Source organism: Mustela lutreola, chromosome 14 (assembly GCF_030435805.1).
Source record: "Mustela lutreola isolate mMusLut2 chromosome 14, mMusLut2.pri, whole genome shotgun sequence".
NCBI classification, from domain to species: domain Eukaryota; kingdom Metazoa; phylum Chordata; class Mammalia; order Carnivora; family Mustelidae; genus Mustela; species Mustela lutreola.
In genome coordinates this window covers 59,248,841-59,262,109 of record NC_081303.1, presented here as the reverse complement: position 1 = coordinate 59,262,109, position 13,269 = coordinate 59,248,841, and the positions used below count along the sequence as shown (strand labels likewise).

General features: G+C 32.5%; 1 pseudogene; it reads left to right on the top strand.

Annotated features, from left to right (window-relative positions):
- Positions 1–453: 453 nt before the first annotated feature.
- The window catches only part of LOC131814466 (translin-associated protein X-like), a 91,729-nt pseudogene continuing 78,913 nt past the window's right edge, over positions 454–13,269 (top strand).

The following is a 13,269-nucleotide window of genomic DNA, read 5'->3' as shown; positions in this document are numbered from 1 at the left end:
GAGATCAACAACAGGCCAATAAGAATAAAATTAAAAAACAAATGCTCAACACCATTAGCCAGCAAACAAAACCCAAGCTGCAATGAGATACAACTTCACACCCACAAGGACGGCTATTATATAAAAAAGACAGATAAGTCAATTTATGGAGAAACTGAAACCCTCATTCGTTGCTGGTAGGAATGTAAAATAATGCTATCCCTTTGACAAAGGGTTTGGCAGTTTCTCAAAAATTCAACACGTAGTTACCATAACCTAGCAATACCGTTCCTAGGAATCTACCGAAGAGAAATAAAACGTGAAGTTCCCAGAAGCTTCACACAAAAAGGCTCATAAATGTATTAACCGCAAATAACCTTCCCAAGGTGGAAACAACCCAAATGCCCATAAACAGATGAACAAAGAAAATATCGAGTACCTGTGAAAAAGCGTACTTGTTCACAAAAAAGAAGGATGGTCAGCCTTGGCGCGTGCGCACTCCCTGCTGCTGGAGCAGGCCGAGCCCGCGCAGGATCTCAGGCGCCTGCGCAGTTACGCTGGTGGCGGTGGCGGGAAAGCTCCCAGGGGGCGGAGCTCGTTTTGAGCCTCCGTGAGAGGCCCTGCCCTGACTGGGTAAGACGAGGGAGGTGTGATGGTCAGGACGCTGTGCAGACAGGTGTCAGAACCCCAAGGAAAAGACGTCAGATCTTTCACGGAGTTTGTGGCGGCCTTACGGGTACCTTTCATAAATACTTCCGCTTAGACTGTCGCTGAAACCTTTCCTTTCGGGTAGCCTCGCTGCTGGTCCTCCGTGCTCGCTTCGGTGGTCTGCGGGAAAGCCCAGGCAGCAAACTCATCGCAAAGGTAAAATCCCCTGCCCTGAGCATGCGACCACCTTGCGGTTTAGCCTTGGGTTGCCGGTTTAGCCTTGGCTACCGCTTACCCTGGCGGGCAGACCCTTGAAAGGGCACCTCTTTTGTGAAGCCCGACCCCAAAACACGAGACTGAGCCCTCTCCCACCGACGTGAGCCTCCGCCTCTCGACAGCACTTCCTCCTGACCTTTCTTGTGCAGTCCCAGCCTGGTCCACTGCCTGGAATGGAACACAACTAGGAAATATGAATTTACTAGCATAGGGCTATGAAATTATATGTTTGTTAAGAGCCATAATGCTGTGTGTAGTGCCAGACACGGAATGGGGGTGTGTGTGTGTGTGTGTGTGTGTATGTCTATATGTATATATATGAAATGAGTCACCTATGGCCACGAGTTTCCCCAGTGTTGCCAGAATTTTTTAATGGCCCCCAGTAAGGAATACTGCTTCTCATGGAGCTAAATTCACGAAAATATTAGGAACCCTTTATTATGCATTATATTCTAACTTTGTGCTTATGTTAAAATGTCTTTATAAAATTAAGATGTTTATAATAGGGGTTTGGGGTAAATTTGATAATCCATTTGGCAAAATAAATGATATCTCCTTTTTTACATACCCCCACCCCAAATTGAAGTTTTGTTACATAGTACAACGCGGACGGAAAAAACGCCAGGCATAAGAGACATTATGTGTATTATTTTTATTAAATGTGTAGAATAAGAAAAGCTGCAGAGATTAAAAGTAGATCAGTGGAGGAAGACAGAATGACTGCTAAAGGGTGCATGGTTTCTTTTAGGGGTGATCAGAATATTCTTAAATTGATTATGGTGATGGCCTAACGTGAATATACTAAAAGCAACTGCCTTGTTCATTTTAAATAAATGGTTTAATTATATGGTATGTTAAATTTAATTCAATAAAGCTTATACCTCCCCATCAATGATCATACAAAGAAACAAAAGTGTATATGTAATCCGTAGACTATGGAAAAGCAGTCACTAAAAATCAAACCTGAATGGTACAGTCTAACAGGGGTTAGACTGAGCAAATACACATTTAAGGCATCCATTACAAATAACTTAATTAAAGGAAAAATATCTGAATTAATTATAAATGTTAATCTTACCAGATAAATGGAGGTGATGATAAATAGAAAATAAATCTAGAATTAGCTAAAACTATAGATAAAAAGAGAGCCAGTAGATTGAGGACAAATCTCAATTATCAATTTGAAAAACCTAGGGATAATGATTGAAGAAAAATGAACAGAGTCAGGAACTGAGTGGGACAATACCAAATAACACATTGGGACAGAGAAAACATTCTGGAAAATAATCAGCTAAAGCCTTTAAAATTCTATGAAAATTACATTTAGGTTACAGTAGCTGAGCAAAACACCAATGGCATAAATATAATCACCAGGTACATTAAGGGAAATTAGTAAGAAAATCAATTGAAACCTTAAAAGCAACCAGAAGGAAAAAAACAAAAACAAAAACAAAAGTTTTGTGCGGGTAAACAATGGTTAAGAGTTATTGCTGACTTTTTATCAATAATAGTAAAGCCAGAAATAATCAGTGATATGCTTAACATACTGATGAATTTATAATATGTTGAGGTAAAAGATATCATAAAAGAAGACGAGATATTAAATAGAGTTGTACCGTTTAATTATATTTACAAAGATGAAAGTGGGAATTTGGACATGAGGCTCTTAAGTGAGACAGGAGCTATAAATTATTTGTGTGAAGATGATTAAGTGTCTCAGAGATTTAATTCTTGGACAGAGTTCTTAGTATTATTCTAGACATTGTACAGTAAGTACAGACTACATCAATGAACAAATAGGCTTTGTCCCTGTTTGAAGTAAGGACAAAAGCAGAAGGCAATTGTGAAGAGTCTTGTAAGGAAGATAATTATACTGATGTTTATTTAATTAGAGTTGAAATAAGTAATAAGGAATATTAAAGTGTAAAACTTGATAAGGATTATGTGGAGAGTTATTTTGATAGTGATATAAAGCAAGAAGATGTTATATAAAATTTAGCAAATATTTCCATAATGATGTTTCTATTTTGTTTTATCCCCAATTTATGGGGACCTATTTTAAGGCAATAGCAATCTTGTTCACATTTGGATCTGTTTGCTATACCTAGCCCTGTATCTGACACAGCACAAAATACACCTTCAAAGATCATGGTGTTTTCAACAAGAGAAGCAAATTCCATAATACAGTAAATCCTAGATAGATTACTGTCAGATTATATGTCAGGTCTTTAAAAAAAATGATAACTAAGTTAACATTTTCTGGGTGGAGAATAACACCCAGGTATATTTTCAAGATGCCCAATTTTGAGGTCATATATTTAGAAAGAGCACACTTTCTATAGTCCTTTTCTTAAATGTCCTTTTATGTTAACAAATTTAAATATTAGGAGAAATTTGTTCTCCTGGCATTCAGGAAACTTTCTGGTGTTTCTTTTGTGAATACTTTTTTGACTTGGGAACTCAGTGTTCTCTGTTTTTCTTATTTAGCTCAATTTTAATTATTAAGTAACAGTGAGAAATATTAAATTTTTCAAAAATGAGAACTAGATACCTGATTATTTTATTTTATGATACCTAAAATCTAAAAGTCTAATTTTTTATTTAACTATATTCTATTTTATTTTGTAGCATAATATAGAAAATAACATAAAGTATGTATTACCATACTAATTTTAATTATACATTCCTTAAATTGCCATTGGCTTATAAGATTCTTTTTCACTTTTGGTCATTTGAAACTATTTAGATGTTTGAAAGAAAAATTCAATTTTCATCTCAAAGTTTTCTTTTTCCGATGATTGGCTATTTCCAAAGTATAGAATGATGCCAGAAAATTTTTCTGATTCAAATAATTCATTTTAACACATATTTATTTTATTGTGTTAACGTAGTTAAATTTTTTTTTGGAACTGGTAGTGGAAAGAAAGGAAAGGAATTTGTTCAGATTATTTTTAACGTTTAAATTGAATCTATTAACACAACTAGCAAACATATGGCTAAGGAAAATGTTTACATTTCAGCAAAATTCTTTCCTCTTTTCAAATCTTAGCAATTACATATAGTTTTTAGGTCCATAATACAAAAGCGATTGCCATACATTTGACTAAAAAGGAAATGAATGTCTGAGGGCATTAGTATTAATACTAAATCTTTCACACCTAGATTACTTGAATTTCTACCAACCAAGCTAGTAGTTTTAGTTACTAATCCATAGACAAAGACTCTATCACATATCCATTAATTTATCTAAAAGTATTCATGGAGTCTTTATGATTAAACTAGATAACAAAAATTCAAAAATAAAATAAAACACAATCCTTGTTATGAATATTTTCACAGTTTAGTCTGGGGAATATTCCTCTAAAGAAAAAAAATAATAAAAAATATGATAACTGCATCAGTAGGATTGGGTGATGTTCGTCTAAAATAGGTACAGTTTCCTAAGTTCCTATATTTATAATCATCAGTGTTCACAGTTTGTTATCTGAGAATGGTTGAGAGATACAGAGATGGTATTAGTATTTTAATTTGGAGCTGTTAAGAGAGTTTAGAAATGTCTGTTGATACATAATTATAATGTACATCTCCAGGTATACACCAGCCTGAGTGTAATCAACATGAATCATAAATAAAAATAATATATTCAACTATCTATGATGCAATTTCTAACAAAAAATCTTTTTTTTTTTCCCCCAAATCTCAAAATTATGAAAAGCAGGCCACTTCTTGGTTAGGGTTTATTAGCGAAAACTCATAGATGTTAACCATCCTGTAGGTAAAAGTCATACCTAAATATTCTCTATCAGGTATCAATAAACTTTTTTCTAAAGGGCTTGGTAGTAAATATTTTTGACTTTGTGGGCCATATGGTGTCTATTGCAATGACTCACTCCTACCACTGAGCAAAAGCAACCGTAAAAAATCAACAAATTGGTATGACACTTTTTGGCCCAGTGGCAAGCCGGATTTGGTCCACTGATTGTAGCTATTCCATTTCTATTTGTGTATTCCCACAGCTAGCACTGTAGACGTGTTGTTTAGTATCTCAACTAACATGAAAACTATGTCTTCACTTAAAGAACATAGACACTATATAAATCATTGGATTTGCTTCCTGGTTGCATTTTCTGGTACTAATCATGTTTTTTTAAAATTTTTTAATTTAATAGAAGTTAGTAGTGAGAATAAAAAAACAATAAACAAAGTAAAATTCTTTTAGAATAGCTTATCCTAAAAACTGTCTTATGATTTCCCCCAGTATGCAATACCATAAGCAGAATGTTTAAATGTTTTGTCAGAAAGTGTTCCATGTTAAATTCAGTTTAATGAATGTCTCTTAAACAAAGGTTGAGGTTAAATGTTAGACCTTTGTCAAAATATGCATGGTGATATTGAAGAGATTGTGTACTGTGACATCTAAAAGAGGAATTGACTACTTTAAATGATTCCTCATATTTATTTTACTACTAACTTCTAACTTCTAACATCTGTATAGAAAAAAACACATCAAGTAGATATGATATGTATGAATAGTTTGGGGCTGGCTTATGTCACTTAGTTTATAAAATTCTTTGATTCATTTATGTACAATCATAAATAATCACTTGAAATATGGCAAAGAAGCATAGTAAATTGGCTACAAAAACATGGTTATTTATAAAGTTATATGCACACACACCAACTGATTTGATCAGGAAATAAAATACTCATTATATCACTTCTTATGTCAACATTGAAGATAAACAATGAAGATATTTTAAAAACTGGCATTTGGCTTTGGATAGTGGAGTATTGTGCCATTTTTTATTAGAAAATAAAATGTACAAATTCTTAATGGTGATTAACATAATAAAAAAAGAAAAAAATCTCTATGATTCTTTACAACATGGATAGTTACTTTAAAATATTGTAAAAAGTGTTCAGAAGAAGAATATTGGAATATATTTTAGGAAAGACATAAAAGTTTCTAGTAGTTAAGGAAAAAATGAACTGTCTTTAAGCTATGCATGCATTGTCTTTAAGAGATAAGCTTTGTGTTACTCTGCTCTACTGTAATTAAAAGAATTGTTAATTCATTGTGCAAAGAGGAGATGGCTCTTTATTTTAGACAGCTAAAATATATAAAGAAACAAGTTAAAGGTTAATGGAGGAAAACAGAAAACTAAAGGATTAGGATCTGAGAAAATGTACCTACAGGAAGATGAAGTTTTCTATATTCTCTGTGCCCCCAGAGAAATTTGCAGATTCCTCTACTTTAGTATTTCAGTTCAGTACTCTAGTCTTCTCAACTGCACTGAAGAATCCTCCAGGGCAGAAACCATATTTCTTAGTTTGTATATCCACGGTTTTTAGTGTAGTAGCTGACCCATAGTTGGTTCTCAATAAATCTTGGTTGAGTGGATATATTGCCTGATTACAGAAGGGATGACAGACTGAATGTGTGCTTTCTTTCCTCTGGTAGTAAAGGGTTTTGGTTTCCCTCCCAGATAATGCCATTAGCAGTCGGCCATTGTCCCTATCCTCCAGCTGCAGTGCCTGTGGACTATTGGTTTACAACTTTGCCCTTCTCTACAGACTTGCCCTCAGCTTAAAGGTGGTTCAGAGGATGGTGTTATGTTTTTACTCTAGACGTGAATTTCACCAGCTAAAAAACTTTAGGTAGCAATGATTAATTTACAGTGCTGACAGGATAATTAAAATTAATTTATAAAACTCACATGCATGCCCAGTGTAATTATGCATAGTAAAATTTCTACAAGTATGCGCAGCATCCCCAAAATAAGTGGTACATATTATTTCTAGGGAAAGAAATGTTCCTAAATTCATGTTGCTTTATTAATGAGTCGTGCAGTTAATGAGAAAAAAATCTTGTAATTTTTTTCCAAAATTGATTCTCGACTAAGATAAATCTTCAACTTCTGAAAATGTAGGAATTATATTGACTTGCAAATTTGTTTTATTCGAGTAGGACTATATATTATTTCCTTCACAAAGTTTATGAGACCAGTTAATATTTAAAATGTTGGGAAAGTAACATGACAAACTGCAATTTCTTTACTGCTCACCACTCAAAGCAATTTATGTATTCAAATAAGTCAGAAACAACTTTCTGTTTTCACTTAAAATATTTCATCATGTCACCTACCTACCATTATAGTTCAAGATGCTGATACTTACTTGAATATCACCCTAAGCTGAAGAGTTCAATTAATTATTTTATTTGGCTATCAGTGTGCAACTCATATTCAAGTTTCTAAATAGAAAAACAAAACAACAACAAAACAACAACAACAAACCCAAAACCCTGTAAGTGATATAGCTTATAAGATGTGGTAATGATATTGCTAGCTTCCATTTCAGTCATTGTTAATTTGGAGGAGGGAAAATATGTTAAAAATATTGAAAAAAAATTAAATGTATTATTTAATTCAGAAGCCAGGAAGTAGAAGTTACATTTAATTCAGAAGTAGACAATTGCTGTTAGGGGCACCATGCACCAAGACTGCTAAGTATTTTGCACTTTCGACTTTGAAAAAATCCACTTTGATGTTGCAAATCAATCTTTCTTTCCTTCCCTCCTTCCTTCCTTCCTTCCTTGAATGATTCTCAGCAGAGAGGAGACAATGGACTCCAGAAAGAACAAATTGAAAACATCTAAATCAACTGAAGTACTCAAGTTGGATTTATTATTAAATTAAGTAATATTTTCTTACATGGAGGGTAAAGTGAAAAGGAAGATTCAGTGTTGACTTAGCAGCATTAAAAATTATTGGAAATTAAAATTTAGTATGTTATTAAAAATAAATAGACGTAATTTTCAGATATAAAATCAGGCATATTTTTGTACATTATTTTAACAGCATAGTAACTGTAGTATAGTATTATAGTATTTTAAAATTAGGTACAAGAAGAAAATAAAGACAATGAAATTCAGTTAAGAATGTTAGGTCCAGAGAACTAACATTACAAAATATTGAAGCTACTTAAAATTATAAAAGCTAGAGATAAAAATAAATGACAAAGAACATTCAGCTATACCATTTATCAAAGACATCACTTTTCCAGTAGTTAGGTTTTATGAACAATATCTTTAGAGTATTTCCTCATATATGGTACCTTTCTGGAAGAAAGAAAAAAATGCAAAAGAACCAAATGCATATAATTATTTTCTCACTTTTAGTAAATAATCCCATTTCCAAGGTAAATGCAAATGGTTAAGCTTAAAAACTAAAGAACTACTTAATGTGACAGCAGACATGAAAAACTTGCTATAAACCAAACAGGGCAGATTTCCTTGCTCAAGACCTGGTAGTGCAAATTCACTTAATGTCAGCAGAGCTAATTCCAGCAGAGTTGACACTAGGGTGATTCAGACCTTAATCTGTTTATATAGTCAATTTGGAGAGTCAAAGTCTTTGTTATATCTAGAAGTATATTTCTTAGACATAGTGTTGTCTCAATTTTGAGGGAAAAATATCAAATGTATCTGAAGTTTCTGTGAAGTTTTATTAGGTCTGTTTTGTGCTTGTTTTCTATTTAAAAACAGAAATTTAAAAAAATGCTAAAGTCTGTTATTTTTCTACTGTTTAAGGTTACTTTTAAAAAGGTGACAGAATGTGTAATTCCAATAAAATCCTAGGCCGTCCATAAAAGATATATGTAAGTTTATTCTCTACATAAAAAATAAGCCTATAATGTGATGGAGAATATCATAAAATTTTAAATAACTTTTTGTGTCACCAAATGTATTCTTCTCTATCATTTGATAGAAAATTTTTCATTCCTTACTTTCTTATCAGTACATACTTAATTGAAGATTAAGTTGTATGTTAGAATGAATATTTATGTAATAGACTCATAAAATGGACAGTCTATATTATATCCACCTTTCTCTTGTCAGAGAATTAAGAAATCAATACTACTTTTGCCAGAAACTATCAGAAGAAATAAGATAATCTAAGAAAATCTAGTCCAAATTGCACAACATACAAATATGTATCTGAATATATATGAAAATATATGTATATGTATGATGGTTTTGAAATAGCCAGGGATATTTTGAAATTCCTGTCATCAAGGGGTGGAGTTATTTTTTTGGTTTTTGCTCTGAAACTATAAGAGTTCCTTATATATTTTGAATATTAACTTTTTATCAGATATATGGTTTGCAGATATATTCTCTGATTTTATAAGTTGCTTTTTCACTCTGTTGATCATTTCCTTGGCTGTGCAGAAACTTTTAGTATGATGTAGCTCTACTTGTTTGCTTTTGCTTTTGTTGCTTGTCTTTTGGTGTTGTATCCAGGCTACAATCATCAAGATAATGGTCATGAAGGTTTTCCTGTGTTTTCTTCCAGAAATTTTATAGTTTCAGGTCTTGTGTTTATTTTTTTTGTCCATTTTTTTAAAGATTGAGAGAGTATGGAGCAGGTAGTAGTGAGGAGAGGGGGTAAAGGGAGAAAGTGAGAAACTTAAACAGACTCCACCCTGAGTGCAGAGTGTAGGGTCGAGGCAGGGCTCCATCTCACAATGCTGAGATCATGACCTGAGCCTAAACCATGAGTCCGCCATTTAATGGACTGGGCCACCTAAATGCCCCTCAGGTCTTATGTTTAAATCTTTAAATCATTTGTGGGTTATTTTTGTGCATGGTGTAAGATAAGGGTTCACTTTAATTCTTTCACATGTAGATAATCTAGTTTTCCTAAAATCATTTGTTGAAGAGAACATCCTTTGGCCTTTGTGTTTTCTTGAAATGTTTGTTGACTATCAGTTGACTGTGTAGGAGTGGGTGTATTTCTTGAGCTTTCTGTTCTGTTCCATTGGTCTGTATATCTGGTTTTATGTATATCTGTATTATGTCTATCTGTATATCTGGTTTTTTTTGCCAGAATCTTGCCATTTTAGTTATTGTAGCATTGCAATATAGTTTGAATTATGCAATCAGGAATGTGATACTTCTAGCTTTGTTCATTCTCATGATTGCTTAGAAATGTACAAATGACTTGAATAAACATTTCTCCAAGCAAAGACAGGAAAATAACCAACAGGTATATGAAAAGATGTCCAATATCATTAATCATCAGAGAAATTCAAATCAAAAGCACAATGAGATATTATTTCACATTTGTTTTAATGGCAATCATCAGACAACACCACCACCATATAACATGTGTTGGCAAGGTTGTGGAGAAATTGGAAACACTGCATACTGTTGTTAGGAATCTAAAATGGTGCAACTTCTATGTAAACCAGTTTGGAAGTTCCTCAAAAAATTAAAGATACAACTACCATAACATCTAGCAGTCCCACTTCTGGGCATATATCCAAAAGAGTGAAATCAATATCTTAAAGCAATATCTATACTCTGATGTTTATTACAGAATTATTCATTATAGCCAATATATGAAAACAAACTAAATGTCCATTGATAGATAAATGGATAAAAATGTGATATAAAGAATACTAGCCAGTGTAAATGAAAGGGATATTTCATTTAAATATGATTAAAGTAGAAATACTAAATTGCTGTGAATTTCAGTATTACTCACATTTCTGTCTTTCACTAACAATATTTGTATATACTCTTGGCAGTATAGTCTCAAATAATGGGTTAATGGGTGGAGCATTTGTGTGTGTATGCCTTCAAGGGGACAAATGTTTTACTAAAGAAGAGAAACAGTAAAAGTGGAAATAGAAACGTATAAATGGGCATTGTAATTCATTTTATAAAGTAATTGAAGGTGTGACTTGAAAACAGATGTGAATTTGAGGAGTTTAAGTAGTGCAAATGATTGCGAGTTCTCTAAGGATGTGACGTTTAATTTGAAACCTAAAACACTGAAAAGAACTGGTCATTCAGAGTTCCTAGAGAAGAAAGTTGTAGGTTTGAGGCACCATGAAGCACTAAAGGTCTTCTACAGGAAAAAACTTAATCTGTGTCCGGATGGAAGGGAAATTAAATAATAGTTGAGTGAACACTAGTGAGACAACACATTTTACGTATTTGTACATTATCTAAACATCCTTATCTCAAAAGTGACATATTTTTACTGAAGATATGTTCTCAAAAACTATCGGACTGCCAGGATGTTTATAAAGCCATTAACACCTATAGGAAATCCATTCTGGTCAATTTAGATACTGACTGGGAATTGTTTGTATTGGCTGGTTTTACATTCACCAAATAAGACACACATGAACTGAAAAATTGTGACATCTTTAATTTATCAGTCTGTAATTTACTTATTAGAAAACAAATGTTTACAAAATGATAGAAAGCTATATGGTAATAAATTTATACAGACAATGATGGCTGCTCCCTAGGATATTTTTTAGTCAACACTAATTGAGAAGGAAGTTTATATCTGAGAAAAGGCCATCTTTTATATGAAAGGAAACAATCAACTCTAGGTATTATTCTCTATTCACTAGAAAACAGAAATATATAAAAAATTTTCACTTAAACTTTTTCCTTTAAAAGACACAGGAAAGAGGGAATACCTGAGTGGAATCCCATGAAAAGTTAGGAGATCAATGGGTTTCAAATCTTGGTGGGGTTAAAATATTGCAGCCAAAATACTGGAGAATATTGTTGCTAAAAACATACAATATGGTGGTCAGTGAGTATGATGTTTTAAATTAAAATTTTGGAGAGCTAGATGACAATTTATTATGACAATGCTAAAGGTATGCCCATAGAAGTCATTAGATAGGACAAAGTCAGGTCTTTAGTAAGTATTAAATACCTGGGTTTTTTAAGGTACTTTTAATAGCAAAACTGGGAAAACTCATTGCTCATCAGTAGATTGCTAAGAAAAAAAAAAACATTATTTTGTATTTTGTATTTTATACAAAATACAAAATAATGCCATTGCCATGACCATGGAAAATTTGATAAATAGTAAAGACAGTTTACAAAACAGCATGTATATCATTTTTTGGAAGATTAAGTACATAAATGTGTATATGTTTGCTGATCTTTGTGAAAATATAAAGAATAGTAATGCTTGGTAGGATGATCAAAAGTGAGTCATCAGTCATTATATCTTTAATTTTTAACGAACATATACATTTTTGATAAAACAGCAAAATATCTTTGCAAACATTTAATATTCAGATGAATATTGAACACATTTTAAAAATTTAAAAATAGCCATTTTTTAATTAGTTCAGATTCTCTTCTTTCTTTCAAGTAGAAGGAATTTTTTTAGGTAAAGCTTCCTCATCACTCAACATTTTCTAATATTTCTAAATATCCAGTGATTGTTTCTACTTGGACATGGGCAACACTACTTCAAGGTACCTCTCTAATTTATCTTCAAAATGCAAATTTTGATTATTTTATTGTATTATTTACTCTGAGATACAGATTTCCTATTGCCCCACTATTTTGTGCACTACAAAAATTAATATAACAGTGTTGTCAACCATTAATGATGGACAGTGGACTTCATTTTTCTTTCTCTCCACAGCCACTGGAGCTGAACCTTTCTCCCACTCTTTTGAACACAGCTTTGTTTTATTCTGTATTTGTTCAAAAGAAAAAGTTCAGTTATATAACTCTTATGCTGTAAATGTAATTTCTTTATACTTAGAGCTAAACTGATCTGAAGCTAGTGACAAAACTTTAAATAAAAGCACATAATTAAAGTAATGGTGAAATATGAAAAAAGATATATTTGCATATCTCTGCACGTGATTAAATGCTGCTGCTTAATCATGGTTAAAAAACATATGATAGAGCAAGAAAATGTAAATTTTTTCTTCCACTCATAACCAAGAGAATTAGATTGTAAAAGGAGGATTTATTGATGATTCATGGAAATCAATTTCTTTAAAAAGCATTTTAAGGACATAAACAAGCATTGTGGTTACCCAGGGCAAAATTAAGCATAAAAACATATTGCCTCTGAGGCAGAACAAAATCGTTTCTTGCAGGGAACAATATTGCATAGTCGCAGCATGAGCTTTGCATTCTATTTCATGGAAGAGACTGAGGAAAGGAAAAACATAAGCTTCTGTCCATGATCACAGAAATCTAAAATTCCTGATTTCGATATGTGTGTTGGAGTTAGAAAATTAGGCTTACTGTATGTAATTGGAAAGTTAATTAGTATCATGTTTCTATTACTCGGTTGTAGCTAAAGCATTCATTTTACTTAAAAATAATGGGTAATGTTATGATTAAGTACTTGGACTATTTTTTGAATCTCCCCTTGTTAAGTTGGCATAAACAAAACTCTTATTTTACTTTTTACATGTCACAAAGGAAACATTTAGTTTTAAATGTTTTCATAATGCTGTTTGCGGTAGTTGATGGATGAAACCATATGGCACATACACTGACATATTTTTGTAATACCA